We start from the raw sequence: 22,730 nt of genomic DNA on the forward strand, positions 1-22,730 counted from the left end.
TTGGGTTTGTAAATTCTTTTATGAAGGACCTCTGTGCTGCCAGAAGGGGGTTCCTACAACTCATGTGCCCAATCCTAAGGAGATCTAGGGGAGCCAAATCCCTTCCTTTAGTTTCTTGAACCCTGAACCTGCCACTAACCTCATCATTTAACTCCCTGACCACTAGGAACCCTAATCTCATCATTTTGGTTCCCTGAATCTAATCTCATCAATAAGAGATCAGAAGACTCAATAGTTATTATGTTTAAGAACAACAGAGCCCTTGTTCTCAAGGACAATCCAACAAGGGGACAAGTTATAAACAAATACAAATTATGTAAGGAGCAATAATAAAGGCATAGCAAATATCCAAACAAAATGCCATATGCCTATTTGAAGAGGGAGATGTAATCAATTAGAAAATAAGGGAAGACTTTCTGATAGAAATGGCATCTGAATTAAACTTTTTGAAGGAAGAGAAGGATTTCAAATATTCCAGAATACCAGTGATGATACTTACCCACCTCTTGAGTGGAAGGTGACAGATTCAAGATGCACAATGAGAAATACATTTAAATATGAAACCAACATGGAAATTTGTGGGGGTTTTGATTGTGCATATTTATTCTAAGGGGTTTTTTCATTACTTTTTCTTTTTCAGTGGAAGAGAGAAAATAAATAATTTTTCATTTTTAAAAATTAGAATTAGAAGTCAAATTAGAATTCTAAAGAGAAGAAATTCTAAGTATGTCCCAGTACAAGGAAATAAGAAATGGAAACCTGAAATTGAAGCTAAGTGATAGATGAAGAATCAAGAAGACAAAAGTTTAAAAATCCAGCATCCAGCACTTACTAGCTCTATAACTTTGGGTAAGTCAGTTTCCTCATCAATAAAATAGTAATAAAAATAATATTACTAAGCTTGTTGTAAGGAGCAAATGTCATAGAAATACTGAAGTGTTTAGCTCAATGCCTGGCATATAGTAAGTACTATATAACTATCAGGTAGTAGGAATAGGAGTAATAATAGAATTTGACCAAAATGTAGAGTGTATCATTTCAAATTAACAAATGTTGCTATTCTATGCAAAACTGTGTTGTGATGAGGATGCAAAGACAAAAACAATATGAAAGAATCAATGCCCTCAAGGAGACTATGTTCTACCAGGGAATAAAATAAGTATATAGACAATACAAAATCTCTGAAAAGCAAAAACAAATTTATAATTTCTTGTCAACCAATCAAGCAGTATTTCTTAAGCACCCTATCATGTCCTGGATATTGTGTAGGAGTGGGACAGAGAGAACAATAACTAGTAGGGGAATTTAAAAAGGCTCCCTGTGGCACTTAGGCTGAGTTTTGAAGACAGTTAAGGCTACTATAAGTCAGGGATTCTTTGTGGAAATAGTATATCCTAGATATAGGAAGTAGCCTATTCAGCATCAGTGATAGAAGAATGAATGTCATAGACAGGTAATATATTTTAGATGCAATGGAGACTAATGAGAAAAGATTAAAATAGTAACATTTTATGGTAGGCTATGAATATCAGGGGAAGGATTTTTCATTTTATTCCAAAAGCAATAAGGAATCATTGAAGATTTTTGAGTAGGGAGTAGCATGGTCAGATCTATGTTGAAGATATATCAATTTCACAGATATATAGAAGATGAACTGGAGAAGGAGTTACTACAACATGAAGCCCAATTAGGAGGTTATTAGAGTAAGTCCAGGTGACAAAGATCTAAACTAGATTAATGGTTTCCAGAGAGAGGGGAATTGAAATAAAATCAAGAGTGAGCAAGTGGTTGGATTGGTCAAAAGGGAGAAGAAATTAAGAATGATTTCTAATATACAAAAAATGTTTATAGCAGATCTTTTTATGGTGGCAAACATTGGAAATTGAAGGGATAATTATCAAATGGGGAATCATTGAACAAGTGGTATATGACTCTGATGGAATACTATGGTGATATAAGAAATGATGAAGATATGTTAGATTAAATGGTCTCTAAAGTTCCTTTTAGCTTTAGATCTATATTCTATGATATAGCAATGATATTTAACATAAATATGCCTCCAGATATCTACCCCATCAATTTGTGGCATTATCTGAAATTCCTATATTAGACATTCATCATTTCCTATTTTGATATGCAAATATTCTTGGTTAGGAAGGGAGGGAGGGAGGGAAGGAGAGAGGGAAAGAGGAAAGGAAAAAGGAAGGAAAGGTGTAGGCAGGAAAGGAGGGAAGAAGAAAGGAAGGAAGGAAAGAAAGAAGGAAGGAAGGAAGGAAGGAAGGAAGGAAGGAAGGAAGGAAGGAAGGAAGGAAGGAAGGAAGGAAGGAAGGAAGGAAGGAAGGAAGGAAGGAAGGAAGGAAGAAGAGAGAGGGAGTGAGGGAAGAACTAATTGAGGCACTAATGGTATAATCCCAATCAATTAGAAGAAAGAAATACATCAGGAAAATGGATAGCAAAACCACTTATAGAAGATTGCTCACTTCATAGTTTTTTCCTTGGGCTGAGCCTAACTAGACTAATTTTTATTTTTATAACTCTACTATATCGTGAGAAAACTGAGATTTGAAGTTTTAGTGACTTGACTAAGGACACAATATAGTTCATGACAAGCCTAGGGCAGAATCCAAGTTTTCCAAGTCCTATGTCATCAGTTTTTCAAAGGTTTTATGCACAGTAGATAAATGTCCAACAGCCACTTGCTAACCAACCAGAGAGCCATACTGAGGAGAATTGATGCTTCCTTATGAACACTTATAATTATTGATTTATTAGGAGCCTAAACAGAGGTGTTTTTCTGAATGAGAATGTTCTCATGGAATATAAAGAGCAGGCTTTAGGAAATAGATAGGCTTGGGAAATTTCTATAATTCATACAGCACATCTGGAAAGAGTTAAAGTGAGGGGTAGCTTCCCTAAAGTGCACCTGTGTTCTTTGGCAAAAGCACAACTGCAAGTGTAACAAAGATAGTGGTATCCCCTGGTGGAAGAAACTGGCTTGGTCCAAAGCCTGGACTTTCTATTCTTCAGTTCTTTATTTCTTTTCCCTTAACTCAGGAAGATGATGTAGTGGAACAGGGTAAGTGGAGGAGGAGATAGTACTTGTTTACTCAAGGTATAGGCTCCAATCACCTCATTTTTACAGATAAGGAACTGAAGCCTAGCAAATTGTTATTCACATACCTAAGGTCACATAGGCAACAAGCAGCAAGATAATTGAGAAAGAAGGAAGGAAGGAAGGAAGGAAGGAAGGAAGGAAGGAAGGAAGGAAGGAAGGAAGGAAGGAAGGAAGGAAGGAAGGAAGGAAGGAAGGAAGGAAGGAAGGAAGGAAGGAAGGAAGGAAGGAAGGAAGGAAGGAAGGAAGGAAGGAAGGAAGGAAGGAAGGAAGGAAGGAAGGAGGGAGGGAGGGAGGGAGGGAGGGAGGGAGGGAAGGAAGGAAGGAAGGAAGGAAGGAAGGAAGGAAGGAAGGAAGGAAGAACATTTCTAGTCTGATAGCTTTCTGGGTATAATTCCACTTGCTAGAGTAATTCACAACTCTTTAGCAATTCCATAGTGTACTTGTTTTCCTATAATCTCTCCTACATTGGTCACTTTCCTCTTTTGCTATCTTTTACAGCCTAAAATGTCTGAGATGGAACATCAATGTTACATTAATTTGCATTTATTTCATTATTAGTAATTGAGTATTTTTTATATGAAAGTTGAATAGTTTGGATTTCTTCCTTTGAATACTAGTATAGCTTAAGCCTGATGTATGCAGCTAAGTATTTTGCCTAGAGGATTCTATTGTCTTCTATCTTTATTCATTTTGTATTATTATCAGATCACCCTATTTTATTGTTTATCAATATTCAGTACTTCTTATTGCTGCCCCATCCTTATGGTTAATATTCTGGCATTTTTTATCTTTTCCAGTTTTTAACTCCATAGACCTTTTCTACTAATACATTATGAAGTTTCTTTTATTGATTTTCATTATATTTATTTTTGGCTTTTTTGGTATGTTGTTTACATTTTTGTAGTTACTATTTATGTGGTTTTCCTGGGTCTGTTGACTTTACTACATTAATTTATAAAGATCTTAACATGCTTTTCCATATCCAGTATATTCATCATTTAAGTTCTTAAAGCAAAGTAGTATTCCATTACATTAATGCACCATAATGTGTTTAGTCATTACTCAATTTATGTGCAAATACATTTTATTTCCAATTTTTAACTTTTTAAAAATTGCTGCTATAAATATTTTGGAATATTTGGGGTTCTTTTACAAAAATATGTTATCTTTGATTATTTAATTTAGAATGTTTTCCTACTAATAATACTTGTATCTGGAATTATAATGGATTTTATATAACTAACTACATATATATGCATATATATGTACATTTCTTTTTAAAGCACACATATATATATGATATCTATATAAAATGGTTCAAGTGGTAGTTGTTCATTTTAATTATTACTATTTTTGTTATTGTTAATAGTTGTGTTACTGTTTTTATTACTTTTTGTTAATATTATTCTTTCATTGTGGTCCTTAATATTGAAATTAATTAAGCTCATCTTCTAGATTCTATCATTTTTATTGTATTATATATGTATATACACATATTTTGGTTGTGGGTGTAGAAATAAGGTTAGAGTTAAGAAATAGAGATAAAAATAGGGTTAGAATTAAAGATTTTAGATGTCTGATTTGAATTGTTTATAATGAATTTATGTTGACTTAATGGCAGATGTAGAGTATTATCCATATCTTTCAATTATTTAACTTTCTTCTGATGGATTTTGAATGGCATGATTTATCAAGTCTACTTTTAAAAAATTCTCTATTTTGTCATACAATATAGTCTGAGCAGGTGTTGGTACATTTGAGCTTGTCTAAAGACACTGTGGAATATGCATTTTTATGTCCTGACCTTATTGGCAGGAGTCAGTGTTTAAATTACAAGCTCTTCTTTAATTTCAGAAACATCTAGGGAAGCTGTCTCACTGGCCAGACCTTTCTCTTGGGCCATTATAAATGTCAAATTTGGTTTGGCCAAAGACATTTATTGTTGGAGTGCTTCAACTAAAAACTGTACATAGAAGGTGACTTCTCAGTGTCATCTGAAATTTTCCAAATTAGATTAGCATGTGATTCTAAGCCAACTTGCTCTTTGTCATTAAGTCCAGGACCTATCTCCTCCAGGAAGTCTTTTTAGATTAACCCACCTTATCCCTTATATTGACTTTTGGATAATATAATTGTTTTTCCGTTATTATCTACTTTTTTAAATTGCCTATTGATCCTACATTGGCCAAAGCATCAAGCTTCTCATCCACAGGTATGGTTACTCCCTCTTTACTTGTGGATTGAGAGAGATTGTCTCTAGCATGAAGATTTGAGGCTGTGCATGGAATTTCTTAATCCCATGAAATATACCCAGAAAGCTTTGTGAGCTAGTAACAAACCCTTTTTCCAACCTTTGCCTTTTATTCGTTCCTTCATATAGTCCTTCATTTTCCTCTTCCTCTTCAATTAGTCTCCAACCTTTTTCCTCTAGCCTCTTCAAATATCCATAACTGAATGCCAAGGAAAATTTGTGCCATATGTTTTCAATTCATTCACACCTAATTCCTTGGAAAGTACTTGGTTGCCTAGCTATATTTTTGTCCAAGAAACCTTTTGAACCTTCATCCCATTTCATCATTTAAAATAGGAAGTTAATATTGTTGCCAAGATCACCATTTCCAAGAACATTTTCAGTCTCCGACCTGAATTGTATCTTCACCTCTCACTGAATGCAAAATCCAAGAGTACCACGGACAGACCCCACAAGCACTCATCACATGTGGCCTCACGTACAAAGCAGCCCCCCCAGGTGCAGCTCCATAAATCCAGGAGTATCCTGGGTAAAATTGCATTAACTTAAGGGACCATACTAGTTCACTCTCCAAATTTTTCTGTATCAATACAGTACAGCTGTGTTTCTATGAAAACAAGGGCAACAAAAAAGGAGAAAAACACTATTTATAAGGGCTGCCTAGATTAGTGAGTCACATCATTTCAATAGCCCTGAGATATATACACAGCTGACTACTTATGCAAATTTCAGACCTCCTGTTTGAACAAAAGGTTACTGAGGAACATAACCTGGAGCTTTTATTGCTAATGAGGCATTTATTTCCATTTGAATATAGAAGTGTGTATTTTTTCCCTTTTTATGGTGTATCATAATTGTGTCTAATAATATAAAAATAATGTTGAGCCTTTATCTCCACATGGCTTAGACTTCAGACACAAATTTCATGTAATTTCCAGTTGTTAGGGGTATGTGAAACACTTATTGATTTCTCCCACGTCTCTGTACAGTTTGTAGACTTGTTGCAGCCCCAGGTGTCCATTTGAAATGAGAAACACCATTACCTTTGTTCACTTTTAAGGGTTGCCTGTTCTTTAGGCATTTAAAAAAAAAATCAATGATTATAATAATAATGAAGGTGCTAAGAAGAACTGAAGAGCTATGTTTGGTTTTATCATCAATTGGAGGAGGAAAAAAAAGCCCTCTGCTAGGAGGGCTGAGCATACAGATTCAACTTCTAGGGTTGTTGTTTTATCTGTCTATTAAAGGAGTCCTCCAATTGATGAAGGATATAGGGGGCCATCCCTGCGGGGAGAAGAGACCATTTCTATTGCTCCTTAGGCCTTTGGGCTTTTGTCCTGATAGTGTGTGCAAAAAATGAGATATAGTGGAATAGAGGACAGACACAGAAATAAATGATTTGAGTTAGTCAGAAGAATTAGTCAAGCCCCATGAATTGATGTTTTATGCTTTGATGAAGTTGATGTGAATATTCCCTCCAGTGGTACCTCCCCATCTTTTCATTCTGTCTGATTCTAGCCCACATCCTTCCTGAGATCTAGGCATTCCTCATACACATTCACTACATACAAAACACTGAGGACTTTCCACTCCATTTCTTGACTTTGAATCTGTGGAGGAGGATGGGAATGTCTTTTGGTTATGTCTTTTAGTCCCTAAATGGCAATTTTTGAATCTGCAATTCTCCCTTTAACATCACAACTTTTCCCAATTGTGGTTTCAATATATTGTGGGTCAGCATAAGAAATAAAATGGGAAGTTGGGTAGAGTTTTGTGGACACTGGCAATAGGTACCACAGAAAAAGTTTAGAAACTCAAAAATGCATTTATATATATATATATATATATATATATATGTATATATGTATATATATATATATACATATATATATGCATATATATATACATATATATGTAATTGCATAATATAAACACAAATTTTATAATAGTGTATCATAAAAAAGGAAAAAATTCAGATTTCTTCTCTGGTAGAAGGGCCAAAAAATGTTACCTATAGATCACACTGCATCCATGATCTCCTCACTCCTATCCCCCATGATATGAAGTAGATAACTATCTATAAACAACTTTTCTTACTTTATAATGTAAATCATTTTATAATCAAGCATTAAAAATGAAAAAAAAAAAGATTGCAATAATTGTAATGTCAATGCCACAGCAAGAACTACAAAAGACTGAGGTAATTGTATACTCTCTTTAGTTTATTCTTAATGAGAACAAGTCTCCCTGATGCAATTCAAAGAGATAACAAGTACAGGCCCCTCACATGCCACCCCAAATTCTAGCTTCATAGACCAGGAAGGGACTTTAGATGTCACCTACTTAAATCCTTTTATCTTAAATTGAAAAAACTGGGGTCACATATTATGTCTCTCTCTGTGTAGTGTCTCTGTTTCTGTCTCTGTCTCTTTCTCGCTCTCCAAAGAGAGATACACACATATACATATGTGTATAAACATATATGTATGTATGTTATATATGTGAAAATATAAAATTTATATGACATAGATTGAAAGTTAGGAGGGTTTTCAAGGGCTATCTGTTCCAACCCCCTCAATTATACAGAAGCAAACAGAAGTCCAGGAAGGTTTAGTAAGGTCACACAGGCATTTAGTGGCTGGGAGGGATAGGAAGATTTGAAGTTAGGACTTCTGACTTCAGAGTCATTTGCTTCCACTGGATCATGCTGCATCATAGATATTTCTCTCAATAGATTATAAATTCTTTAATGGCAAGGACTATTTAATTTTTGTCTTTGATTCCCAAAGCATGGCATAGTGTCTGACACAAAGAAACAATAAGAAAATACTAATTTATTGATTGATGGATATATCATTTTGTTCTCTCTCTCTTCCCCTTTCTACCGCTTTCCCCCACTTCATCCCTTCCCCTTTCATTATCCCTCCTTCATCCACTCTCTTTTTGTATAGAATATGTAATAAATATAATTTATATACATACACATATATATGCCTGTTATATGGTGTAACTACCAATATGTATGCTATATATAATACATATATTGAATTATATTATATATCATAAAATAACTCAATATAACACATCACAATATAATTTAAGATATGGTATATGATAAAAGCATATGTATTAAATAATAATTATATCATATAATGTATTATAATTGTATTATATATTATATAGTTATAAAATAATATAACAATGTATAATTGTTAAATTATGTAATATATAAGTATGCAAATACGTACATACATGAATATGCAAGTAAATATAAGTACATATTAAGAGAAATATATTCCTTCTTTAATGATATTTACATATGATATAATTATATCTTTATATTATGTATATATTTTGTATATATATATATACAGATATATATGTTTATGTATATATACAAAGAAACTAACTCACATGTCTTTATCAACTAATTGATATATAAATATCACTGAAGGCATATGTCTATAAATATAAGTAAAATCCTATAAATAACTAGACACAAACATATATATATATATAAGAAAAAATATTTAAGTCTCATTAATGATACCTGTAGTACTTACTATTCCTTTTGTTTTTATGTATAGCTTTAATTTTCTTTTATTTAACAGATCATTCTCATAAATACTTCTAAATGACTATTATGGCATTTTTTCTTTTTAAATTAATTCAATATTTTATTTTCCCCAGATACGTTTTTTAAAATTTTGTTTACATTTGTTTTTAAAACTTTGTGTTCCAGATTGTTATTTTATTCCCACCATGGGCCACCTTTAAGAAAACATATGTGAAGTTAATGCAAAACATTTCCATAAGTCATGTTGGGAAAGAAAACATACATTTACCCACACACAAAAAACAAAAAACCTTCAAGAAAAATTCAGTTACAGAGAGAGACAGAAAGACAGAAAACCAAAGAAAGAGACAGAGACAGAAAGAGAGAGACAGAGAAGCAGAGAGAGGGAGGAAAGGAGGGAAAGGAAGAGAAAGGGGGGGGAACGGAGTGAGGGAGAGAGAGAGGAGGGAGAGTGAGAGAGGGAGGAAGGGATTGAGAATGAGAAAATGTTAGAATGAGAAAAATGTTTCTATCTGTATTTAAACATAATCAATTCCTTCTTTGTGTATAGAAAAGATTTTTCATTATAAGTCCCTCGGAGTAGTTTTGGTTCATTATATTGCAAAGAATAGCAAAGTCATTCACAACTGATCATTCTAGAACATTGCTTTTATTTTGTACAGAGTAAAATTCACTTGAGTTCCTGGTTTTTCTGAGTGCATCCTGCTCATCATTTCCAATATAATAATAATAATAATAATAATAATAATAATAATAATAATAATAATAATATTCCATCATAATCACATACCAGAATTTATTCAGCTATTCTCCAATTGATAGGCATCCCCTCAGTTTCCATATTTTTTTTGTCCTGAGAAGAGAGCTGCCATAAATATTTTTGTACATATAAGTCCTTTTCCTTTTTTAAAAAAAAATTCTTTCTGGGGATTCATGTCTAGTAGAGGTATTGTTAGGTCAAAGGATATGCATGATTGTATAGCCCTTTTGGTATAATTCACATCTTTTGATTACTTGTTAATTGAATTAGGGCATGGCTCTTATTTTTTACAATTTTGACTCAGACCCTATATGTTTGAGAAATAAGGCCTTATCAGAGAAACTTGTTTTAAAATTATTTTTATAATTAATATTGCTAAGTGTATTTCCCCCAATTTATTGTATTCTCTCTCTCCTTTCACCCTGTCTCTCTTTTAAAGGGTTTTCCTACTGACCCCTTCCTCTCCCAATATGCCCTCTCTTCTATCATCCTCCCTGCATACTGTATCCTATAACCCTTCTATTCTTCTGTATTGGATAGATTTCTATACACATATTGAGTGTGTATGTTATTTGATCTTTGAGCCAATTCTGATGAGAGTGAGATTCATTCACTTACCCTCTCCTTCCCCTTTATCCCCTCCATTGTAAAAGTATTTTCTTTCCTCTTTTTATGGCAGATAATTTATATCATTCCATTTCTCCATTTCCCTTTTTCCTAGTACATTGCTCTTTCATCCATAAATTTTATATTTTAGATAATATGCAAGCATTTTGAACTCATAATTGTGCCCTCTGTCTATATATACTTCTTCTAACTGCCATAATAATGAGAAAGTTCTAGTGAGTTACAAGTATCATCCTCCCATGGAGGAATGTAAATAGCTAAAACTTATTAAGTCCCTTTAGATATCACTTTCCTGATTACATCTTTATGATCCTCCTCAGTCCTATATTTGAAAATTAAACTTTCTTTTCAACTCTTGTCTTTTTATCATGACTTCTTGGATATCCTCTATTTCATTGAATATCTACCTTTTCCCCTGAAGAATTACACACAGTTTTGCTGGATAGATGATTCTTGGTTGTAATCTTAGCTCCATGGCTCTCTGTAATATCATATTCTAATCTCTCTGATCCTTTAATGTAGAAGCTACTAATTTTTGTGTTATCCTAACTGTGATTCCACTATAGTTTAATTATTTCTTTTTGGCTGCTTGCAGTATTTTCTCTATGACCTGGAAGTTCCAGAATTTTGCTATAATATTCCTAGGAGTTTTCATTTTGGCTTTTCTTTCAGGAGGTGATCAGTGGATTCTTTCAATTTCTATTTTACCCTCTGGTTCCAGAATATCAGGACAATTTTACTTGATGATATATTGAAAGGTATCTTGATCCTGACTTTTAGGTAAAACAATAATTTTAAAATTATCTTTCCTGGATCTACTTTCCAGATCAGTTGTTTTTCCAATAAGATATTTCACATTTTTTTCTATTTTTTTCTTTCTATTAATATTCTATTTTATTTCTATCTTATATTTCTATTCTTTCTATTTTTTAATCTGTATTATTTCTATTATACCTTGATTTCTCATAAATTCATTAACTTCCATTTACTCAATTCTAATTTTTAAGGAATTATTTTCCTCGGTGATCTTTTCTACCTCCTTTCCCATTTGGCCAATTTTGCTTTGGAAGGCATTCTCTTTATTAGCTTTTTGTATTTCCTTTTGTACCACTTTCAATTCTTTTTCCTAATTTTCCCTCTATCTCTCTACTTGATTTTCAAAATCCCTTTTGAGTTCTTCGATGACCTGAGACCTGGATGTAGGAGTTTTAACTGTGTTACCTCTGAGGGTGTTTTGATTTTCCTTGTCACTTTCTATGGTTAGAATCTTTTCCTGTTGCCTGCTCATTTTTTAGCCGATTATTTGGCTTTTAACTTTTTGTTAAAGTAGAGCTCTGTTTCCAGGATAGAAGGTACTCTGTCCTAAGTTTCAGAGGTTTTGTGCAGCTATTTTCACCAGAAGCATTCTTTTTTGCCTGGAACTATTAGGAGTTCCCCTGTAGCTGTAAGATCTAGTGTGCTAAAACAACAGAGTCCTTCTTCAGTGCTAGCTTTTAAGAGCTGAGGTCTCAGAAGCTGCCACAGCCACCACTGCCCACCCCCTACTCTTGGTTTGCTGATTTCCTAAGGCCTTCTCACTCCAATGATAAATCTTTCCTGCCCACCTTCTAAGTCATCTTTAGTGTTTCTGGGCTGAGAGTCTAGAAACCCCCAGTGCTGCTGCTGGTTCAGAGATCCTTAGGCCTATATTTCTGCTTTGCTGGCACTGGGGCCAGGGATAGCACTTCCCTGGAACTGAGAGATGGGCTCCCATTCTGGAGCCACAGATTTTCCTGCTGACCTTTTAAGTTGTCTTCAGATGGAAAATTGTTCTGCTCCATCATTGTGTGTGTCCTGATGTTCTAAAAAAAAGTTTAGAGTCATTCTTAAAGGAATCTGGAGTGGTTTAGGGTAAAACACAGCAAGTTCCTGCCTTTGCCCTGCCATCCAGGTTCCACTTCTGTTATAAATTGTTACATTTTTAAAATATATATTTTATTCTGAACTTAAGAAATTCTTTACACAAATATTTCCTTAGCATAGTATAATATAAAAAGATGATTGTACATGCTATTCTTTTTGAGTATATAATAAAGCTATCATATAACTTTCTTCTCTTCCCTTTTTATTTCTCCCCCTTCCAAGTATTATCATTAGAAACAAATATATATATGTGTGTGTGTGTGTGTGTGTGTGTGTGTGTGTGCAAAATCTTTCTACACATACTTCTATTTTATAAATTCTTCCTCTGTAAATTGCCAAAAGTTATTTTACTGAGCTATAAAAATTTATTTGTAAGAACAAAGATCAAAAATATCAAAAGAACTCGTGACAAAAATATAAAGGAGATTTAGCAGTACCAAATTTTAAATTATATTGTGACATTATCAAAACTATCAGGTACTTGTTAATAAACAGAAAGGTAAGAACAGTGTAAACTTACTATCTATAGCAGAAAATGAATAGTAACTTGTGTTTGACAAGTATAAAGATAATTTTTTGAGATAAGAATTCATTATTTGATAAAAATTGTTGGGAAAACTAGAAATCAGTATGGCAGGAACTAGACATAGACCAATATCTAACACTTTTATTAACATGAAGTACCTCTGTTTCATCCTGGGCAAGCCACATAATTTCTCACTTCCCCCAAAAAAGTTTCAAAGACTATAAATTACATCAATATCATTGGCAAAGGAAGTTCCTTACCAGAAGCTCTGTGTGCCAATGAGATGACAGATTGGTAGAAAGTAAAAAATATATAGATGAAAACTTATAATTTTATCAATGTATGAATATGCAGATATATCCATACACACAGTCATTTATATATATACATATATATATATATATATACCTATCATATATCTACATTACATATATTCTTCTCTATCTATACTCACTTTTTTTTATATCCGCAGAGAGAAGGGAGAATGATGTGGTGTGGTGTGCATAAAATATAAGAACTTTTACAGTACCAGTTATTTCATAGTTTTTTTGTATATCCTGTGGACCTGGCATATTAAAGAATTTTTAAAATGCTGTTTGATTATTTGGTAGTTTACTCTACTTAGAACCAGAAAGATCTATTGAAATTCCACCTCCGCTCCTTGATGACATTGTGATCATAGGTAATTAACCTAACTTATCTGAGACTCACATAACTTTTAAATTATAGACAGATTGTACTTCCAGATAATGGAGGAAACTTACAAATCAATCAAATCACAGATGCTTGAATCATTGATAAGAAAATATAATGTATAATATTATATTCTATGTTAAATATAATCATATTTATTATTATCTATTTAAACACACACAAGTGTGTTTATATATACATATATCTAGATATATACAAACATATATATATATGTATATATACATACATACATACATATGTGTATGTTTAAGAAGGTAATCAGGCAGAAATTCCTCTGAATAGGGGTCTGAATTGAATCTGAATATGTATATATGTTTTTCCTCTGTAAATTAAAGGATTACATATCAATATACGAATTGATACCCACAGATACAAGTTAAGAAGCCCTACCTTGGCCTGTTCTTGATGTTTTCATATAAACTATGTTTGATAATAATTTGTATGTCATTCCATTATTAATCATATGCCCGAGGAGATAGCCCATGAATTAATTGTAGTACATAAAACTGAAAATGAACAGAGGATTGATCTTATTCTAAAACTACTAAGACTAAGTTATTAACTTTGGGAGGCCTTGAGCTGAGGTAATCTTATGGTTTTTCTGTTGACTATTTTTTACTAATAACTCTACTAAGATTCTAAATAACAGAAGAGAATAAGCATAAGACTTGGTGCCCTTTAGCCTAGACTAAGACAAAAGTAAACAGATTTAGCTAAGAAGAAGCAGGAGCCCCAGCAAAGTTCACTCACCCTGATGTATCTTCTAAGACAGTTTAAAAACTTCCTAATATTCTCTGGAAGCATAGAAGAGAGATTTGGATTAAAGGAAGCCCATACCCAGGAGCACAGGAGAAAGAAAAGATGAGAAAGAATCTGGCCTTTAAAAAAAAATTCTAAAGGGGGTGAGAGAGGAGTGAGTACCAGTTGCTTTCTTTTTCTTAAATATATTTTTATTTCTTGAAGTATTTCCCAATTACATTAAATTTTTTTTAACATTGATCTTTTTAAAATTTTGGTCTTCAATTTCTCTTCCATCCCCCTGATACTCCTAACTCTTCACAACCCATTGAGAAGGTGAGCAATATAATATCAGTTATATATATATATATATATATATATATATATATATATATATATATATATATAAAGTCATACAAAACATTTCCAAATAAACACACATGCAAAATATAAGAAAAAAAGAAGAAAGTGAAAAGACTTTAATACTTTAATCTGCATTCAGAATTCATCAGTTCTCTCTAAAGAAGGACAGCATTTTCCAACACCAGAGTACCTAACTTCAATTTTATTAGTTCCTGTTTCTTCTTTTTCTGAAACCATACTACTCATCATTTCTTAGAGCATAAAAGTATTCCATTACAATCATATGCCACAACTTGTTCAACTATTCATCAATTGATAGACACCCCCTCAATTTCTGATTCTTTGCCACCATAAAAAGATATGCTATAAATATTTCTTCATAAGTAGGACCTTTTCCCTTTAGAAAACAAACAAATAAACAAAATTTCTGTATAAGTAGAAAAAACAAACAAATCTTTTTGGTATATATACCTAGTAGTGATATTTCTCGGTTAAAGGTTATGTGCAGTTTTATAACCTTTTGGGTAGAGTTCTAAATTGTTCTACAAAATATTTGACCAGTTACAATTCCACTAACAGTGCATTAGTATACTTATTATTCCACATCCCATCTTGCATTTCTAATTTTTTTATGTCATTTAACTAATCTATTAGGTATGAGATGGTACCTCACACTTGTTTTAATTTGCACTTTTCTAGTCAATAGTGATTTAGTGCTTTTTCATATGACTATACATAGTTTTGATCTCTTCTTCTGAAAATTGCCTATTCATATCTTTTCATCATTTACCAACTTAAGAGTGATTTGTATTCTTATGACTCAGTTCTCTACATATTTGAGAAATGAAGCTTTTATCAGAAAAACTCACTGTAAATTCCCCTACCCCGGTTTCCAACCTTCTTTCTAATTTTGGGTGTATAGGTTTTATTTTGCTTTTTAAATTTCATGTAATCACAATTGTGACCTTCTTTATACCTTATTTGTTCATACATTTTTATTCATATCTTTAACAGGAAAAATTTTCCATACTTCCTTAACTTGTATACGATATCTTCCTTTATGCAGAAATCATGTACCCATTTCAATCTTGGTATACAAGGTGAAATATTGGTCTGTACCTAATTCCTGCAAATTACTTTCACTTCCCCAGAAATTTTTGTCAGATGGTGAGTTCTTGTTCCAAAAGCTTAGATCTTTGGATCATGTGCTACTGTGTACTATATGCCTAATCTATAGCAATGATCCACCATATGTTTCTTGGCTAATATCAGATTGTTTTCATGATTATTTTATAATATAGTGGGAGATCTGGTACTGCTAGGCTACCTTCCTTCACTTCCTTTTTTCATTAATTCACTTGATATTCTTGACTTTTGACTCTTCCGGATGAATTTTGTTGGGTTTTTTCCCTAACTCTATAAAAATAATTATTTGGTAATTTGGTTGGTATTATACTGAATAAATTAATTTAGATAGAATTGTCATTTTAATTATATTGGCTCAGGCTAACCATGAGCAATTAATATTTCTTGTATTTTTAAATCTATCTTTGCATCAAAAGAATTTTGTAGATGTGTTTACACATTCCCTGACTGTCTTGCCAGATAGACTCCCAAGTATTTTATATTGTCTATTGTAATTTTAAATTCCTATTTCTTCCTGCTGGACTTCATTGTCAATATATAGAGATATTGATGATGTATGTGGGTTTATTTTGTATTTTGCAACTTTGCTTTAGTTGTATTTCACTGGATTTTTTAATTGATTCTCTAGAGTTCCTAAGTATACCATCATATTGTCTGCAAAGAGTGATAGTTGTGTTTCCTTGTTGATTATTTTGATTCCTTCAATTTATTTTTCTTGTCTTATTACTGCAATTAGCATTTTACTACAATATTGAATAAAACTGGTGATAATGAACATCCTTGCCTCACCCCTGATTATATTGGGAAGGATTCTAATTTATCCTCATTACATATAATGCTTATTGTTGGCTTTAGATGGATACCAGTTATCATTTTAAGATAGTTTCTATTGATTCCTATGCTTTCTAGTGTTTTCAGTTGGAATAGGTATTGTATTTTGTTAAATGCACGCTGTAATCTTCCTGTGAGTATTTTATTTTAAATTTCTGCATCAATATATTCATGAAGAAAATTGGCATATAGTTTTCTCTCTGTGTTATTATTTCCCCATTTAAGGTATCAAAATCATATTTGTTTCATAAAAGGAATTTGCTAAAACTCCATCTTTCCTTATTTTTTAAGCATGGGATTAATTGCTGCTTAAATGTTTGGTAGAGCTAGGGAAAGGGGGGAAGAAAGAGAAAACATTTGGAACACAAGGTTTTGCAAGAGTGAATGCTGAAAATTATCTATGCTTATGTTTTGAAAATAAAAAAGCTTTAATAAAAAAAGAAGAAAAAGAAAAAAGAAATAAATGTTTTGGTAGGATTTGCTTGTAAATCCATCTGGTCCTGAGAATGTTTTTCTTTGGGAACTAGCTCATTTATGGTTTGTTCAATTTCTTTTCTAAATAGGGTGACTTAAGTATTTTATTTCTTCTATTAATCTGGGCAATTTATACTTTTTAAATATTCATCCATTTCACTCAGATATCAATTTGGGTAATATATAATTGGGCAAAATAACTGCTAATAATTGCTTTAATTTCATTTTTATTGGTAGTACATTGACTGTTTTCATGATTTTCTTCTTACTTAAAAATAAAATTAATTAATATTTCATCTATTTTTTGTAATATCAACTCTTATTTTTATTTGCTAGCTCAATGTTTTTTCCTCACTTTCAATTATATTAATTTTTCCTGTGATTTTCAGAATTTCCATTTTGGATAACTTTCCAAAATTTGCTCTTTTTATTTGCCCTTTTTCTAGCTTCCTTTTTTAGTTGCATGCCAATTCACTAATTTGCTCTCTCTCTCTCTCTTTTATTAATGTATATGTTTAGAGATATAAGCTTTCATCTAAATACTTCTTTGCTTGCATCTTACAAATATTGGAATGTTGTTTCATTTTTGTCATTCTTTCTAATGAAATTATTGATTTTTTCCTATGGTTTGTTCTATCACTCACTCATTCTCTAGGATTCAATTATTTAGTTTCCAATTAATTTTTAGTCTATGTTCCCATAACCCTTTATCGAACGTAATTTTATGGCATTGTGGTCTGAAAAGGGTACATTTAATTTTTCTGCATTTGTTTGTGAGAATTTTATGCTTTGATATATGGTTAGTTTGGTGAAAGTGCCATGTGCAGCTGAAGGAAAAGGTTTATGCCTTTCTAATCCCATTCAATTTTCTCCAGAAATCTATCATGTCTATTTTTTTTAAATTCTATTCATCTCTTTAACTTCCTCATTTATAGTTAAATTAATCTAACTTTGAGAAGGGAAACTTGAAGTCCCCCTCTAGTATAATTTTACTGTCTGTTTCATCCTGTAATTCATTTAATTTTTACTTTAAAAATTTGGATGCTATGCTGTTTGGTGTATTTTTTGTATTGATACCACTTCATTTTCTATGGTTCCTTTTAGCATGTTTTATTTTCCCTGCTTATCTCTTTTAATTAGATCTATTTTGCTTTTGCTTTATCTGAAATCAAAATTGATACTATTGCCTTTTTACTCCAGCTGAAGCATAATAAATTCTGTCTAACTCCTTGTTTTAACTATGTATATTTCTGTTTCAAGGGTATTTCTTATAAACAACATATTGTTGAATTATGGTTTCTAATCCATTCTGCTATTTGTTTCAGTTTTTTTGGGTGGATTCACCCTGTTTATACCCACAGTTATAATTAACTGTGCATTTCCCACTATCCTATTTCCTTTTGTTTACTCTTCTCTCTCTCTCTTTTTTTACTTTCATTCCTCAGAAATGTTTTACTTCTGAACATTTCCTCTTTTTACCTACTCTCCTTTTTATTACCATCACTCTTCCTTCTTTTCTTTTCTTCTCACTTGCATATTGGGTAAGAGATTTCTATACCCAACAGAATACCTACATACTTCCCTCTTTGAACCAATTTAGATTAGAGAGAGTTTCAGTACTATCCATCCTACCCTCATTTTCTTCTCCACATATAAACCTCTTTTTTGCACATCTCTTTTCTCTGAGATATTTTTTCTCCATTCTTCTTCCTTCCCCCAACAATGCCTAACTCTTTCTTATCCATCCATTTTTTTAGATAATTCCAACATAATCAATTTGCTCCCAAGTCCTCTGCCTACTTGAATCCCTTCTAACTGTTCTAACAATAAAAACATTCTTAGAAGATAGATGTATTATCTTCCCTTATAGAAAGATGAATCATTTTTACTTTATTGAGTCTGTTATGGTTTCTCTTTCATGTTTCTATTTTATGCTTCTCTTTAGTCACATTTAAAATTCAAATTTTCTATTTCGCTCCTATCTTATCTTAGGACTTTTTAAAAATTCTCTATTGCATTATATATCATTTTTTCCTTGCAAGAATATGTTCACTTTTGCTGCCTAGATTGTTCTTGTAATAATGGTTCTTTTGCACTACAGAATATCATATTCCTAACCTGCTAGATTTTTTTTTATCTGTTTGTTTTAACATGGTGGCTGCTAAAACTTTTATGATCCTCACCATGACACTTTAGCATTGGAATGATTTGTTTCTAGCTGTTTGAAGGATTTTCTCTTTGACTTGGAGCTCTGGAATCTGGCTGTAATATTGCTGGAATTTTTTAATTTGGGTATCTTTTTCAGTTAGTAATAAGTGGATGCTTTTCTATTTCTATCCTCCCCTCTAATTGTTGGTCTTTGACACCATTTTCCTTCCTAATTTATTGAAATATAATATCTACATTATTTCTTTGATTATGACTGTAAGGTAATCTAGTAATTCTTAAATTATACATGTTTTATTTATTTTCCAGATCAGTTGTTTTTCTGATGAGATACTTTAATTTTCTTCTATTTTTTTCATTTTTTAAACTTTGCTTTATTGTGTTTTAATATGAAATCGTTACCTTTCCCTTACCTGATTTTACTTTTCAAGGATTTATTTTGTTCAATATTCTTTTGTATCTTTTTTTTAATGAATGATTCTGATTTTTAAGGTCTTGTTTTCTTCAATATTTTTTGTGACTCTTTTACGATGCTGCTAATTGTCTTTTCATAATTTTCTTCCGTCAGTCTCATTTCTTTACCTATATTTTCTTCTACAACTCCTATTCACTTTTTTAATTGAGTTCTTTCAGAAATTCTTATTTATTTTGTATCCCCATCTCTCTTTTTTTTTCCTTTGAGGCTTTGCTTGTAGCTATTTTAACACTGTTAGCTCTTTCTGAATTTGTGTTTTGATCTTCATTTGATCTTCCATAACTTTTTATGGCCAGATTTTTTTCCCCTTGCTTTCTCATCTTTCTAGCCAATTTCTTGACTTTTAACTTTATGTTAAAATTGGACTTTACTCCTAGATCATAGTGGGCAGGGGGGGGGGGAGCCAAGATGGCGGAGAAGATACACCAAATTTGTAAGCTCCCTTCTTCCCTCAATATCAACTAGTTAAATCAGCCTCAAAAATAACGCTGGACTGATAAAAACCACAAGGATTAAAAGCACAACTCACCAGCTGAAGAGAATCTGGAATTTCAACAGAAAAGGTCGGTTCCAAGGGGAGGAAAAAAAATATCAGCATTGACAGGGTTAGGTGCTAGCACACTGTGCCAAACGGGCTGGGGAGAACTCTGGGATCAGAGAAGCCACTGAGATAGAGGAATCTGGCACAGGCTGATAGCTCTTCTCTGCTTATATAACAGCAGATCAGAAGAGAAATCAAGCCACTTTAAAATATAAAGCCAGATCTTAGAACCACCCCAATTTGGAAGGGGCCTAGCACCAATCTCAGCAAGGCTGTGCATCCGCCTTCTACTGTCTGGGACTTCTCCTTGGGGCAGTTAAGAACCTGAACAGTGGGGGACACATCCCAGAGCAGGCTCTAATCCACATAGTGCAGGGCTTAGCCTGAGGCAGTGGAATTCTAGCAGCAGCAGAACATCCAGAGCAATGGAACTCCCTCAGCAGCAGAACCACTGCAACAGCAACTGTGCTTTCCGGGCAGAGACTTCTGGTTTAAGTGCAGGGGCTTTTCGCATCAGCTGCTAATATCCACGGCCCCACGAGAGGCTTTGGCTGGGGTTTGTGACGCTTTCACTGTTCAGCCTTAAACCTCAGTGCAGTCTTAGGCCACATAGCGGGGGTCCTCAGTGGGCACTCCTCGCAGGGCAGCCATGCTAGCCACCTCTGAGGCATTTCTGGGGAGGGGGAAGGAAAACTCTCTCCCAGAGCTATCTCTTAGAACAGACACAGAACTGCTGCATCCAATGCATCCATCCAGTCTGGGAGAGAGATGATAAATAAATTTCTTACCCCAAGGGCAGACACAGCACAGAGTTTTAACAATGAGTAAGAAGCTTAAGAGAACGATTAACACCTTCTATACAGAGAAAGATCAGATATCCAACTCTGAGGAGGCTAACAGCAGAAAGTCTCCAGATAACACCATAAGAGGAATGATACCTGCCCTCCATCACTTAACTCTCTCCTAGAAGAGACTATTAAAAGTTAAGAGAGTTTGAAGAAAAATGGGGAAAGGAAAGAGAAGCTATGATAGAGAATAACAATGTCCTGAAATTTGAGTTGGAAAAAATAAAGAATTCACAGGAGGTGCAGGGAAACAAAATTTGTGAATTAGAAAAGGTTAAAAAATCACAGGAAAGTAGGATTTCTGAATTGGAAAACATATTTGTTTTTTAGTGAGTTATTTTCTTTTTCCAAATCACAAATCCTACAAATAAATAAATAAATAAATAAATTATTAGTGAAATGGAAAAAAATTCAACAGAGCAAAATAATTCATTTAAAAAATCAATTGGGCATATGCAAAAAGAATTAAAAATGTGAATAAAGAAAATAACTCATTAAAAATCAGGACTGAACAAATAGAAATGAATGATTCATTGAGAAACCAAGAATCAGTCAAACAAAACATACAAACAAACAAAAAAAAAATGAAAAACTGGAGAATAATGCCAAATACTTACTGGGAAAATCTATAGACTTGGATAATAGATCTAGGAGAGATAATCTGAGGATCATTGGACTTCCTGAAAATTATGATGAAAAATATAGCCTAGATTCTATTTTACAGGAAATCACCAAAGAGAACTGTCCAGAGATAATAAAAACAGAAGGGAAAATAGGCGTTGAAAGAATTCATCGAACATCTTCTGAAAAAGACCCTAAAAAAAGAACTCCATGGAACATTGTGGCTAAGCTGCAGAACTACCAAACTAAGGGAAAAATACTGCAAGCAGTGAGGAAAAAACAATTCAAATATAAAGGTGCCACAATAAAGGTCACACAAGATCTGGCTGCCTTCACATTAAAGGATCAAAGGGCCTGGAACCTGATATTCTGAAAGGCAAAAGAACAAGGATTGCAACCAAGAATAAACTACCTAGCTAAGTTTAGCATTTTCTTCTATGGAAGAAGATGGTCATTTAATGAAACAGAGGAATTCCATTTGTTTCTAAGAAAAAAACCAGACTTAAACAAAAAAAATTATCTACATCCACAAGACTGAAGAGAAGCAGAAAAAGGTAAAAAGAACTCTTGAGAACTGTATCTCTGTTGTGGATATACAGAAAGTCCACATGGATAATTTGATTTTACTGATATAAAAAAGGGAAGTAGTAAAGGGAAGGGGATAGTATCAGAAAAAGGGAAAGCAGAGATAAAAAGAGGGAAACTACATTCCAGGTAGAGGCATAGAAAATCTACCACATCTGAGGGAATTTAGAGAGGAGGAGGAACATTGTGTGAATCTTACTCTCATCAGAAGAGGCTCAAAGAGTAAATAATTGACATATTTGTTTTTCAGAGAATTCTCTCTCACCTCATTAAAAGGGGGAGAGGAAAAAGGAAAAGGAAAAGGGGAATAAGGAAAGGGTATAAGAAAGGGGAAGGGACTTAAAAGGAGGGGGAAGGGATACCAAAAAGGGAGGGCTGCGCGTCACAAGTGGGGTCTATAAATTAAATACTGGGGAAGGGGTTCAGGGGGGGACAAGGGGAAAAAAAAGCATAATCAGAGGATAATATGATGG

Source organism: Sminthopsis crassicaudata, chromosome 5 (assembly GCF_048593235.1).
Source record: "Sminthopsis crassicaudata isolate SCR6 chromosome 5, ASM4859323v1, whole genome shotgun sequence".
NCBI lineage: Eukaryota > Metazoa > Chordata > Mammalia > Dasyuromorphia > Dasyuridae > Sminthopsis > Sminthopsis crassicaudata.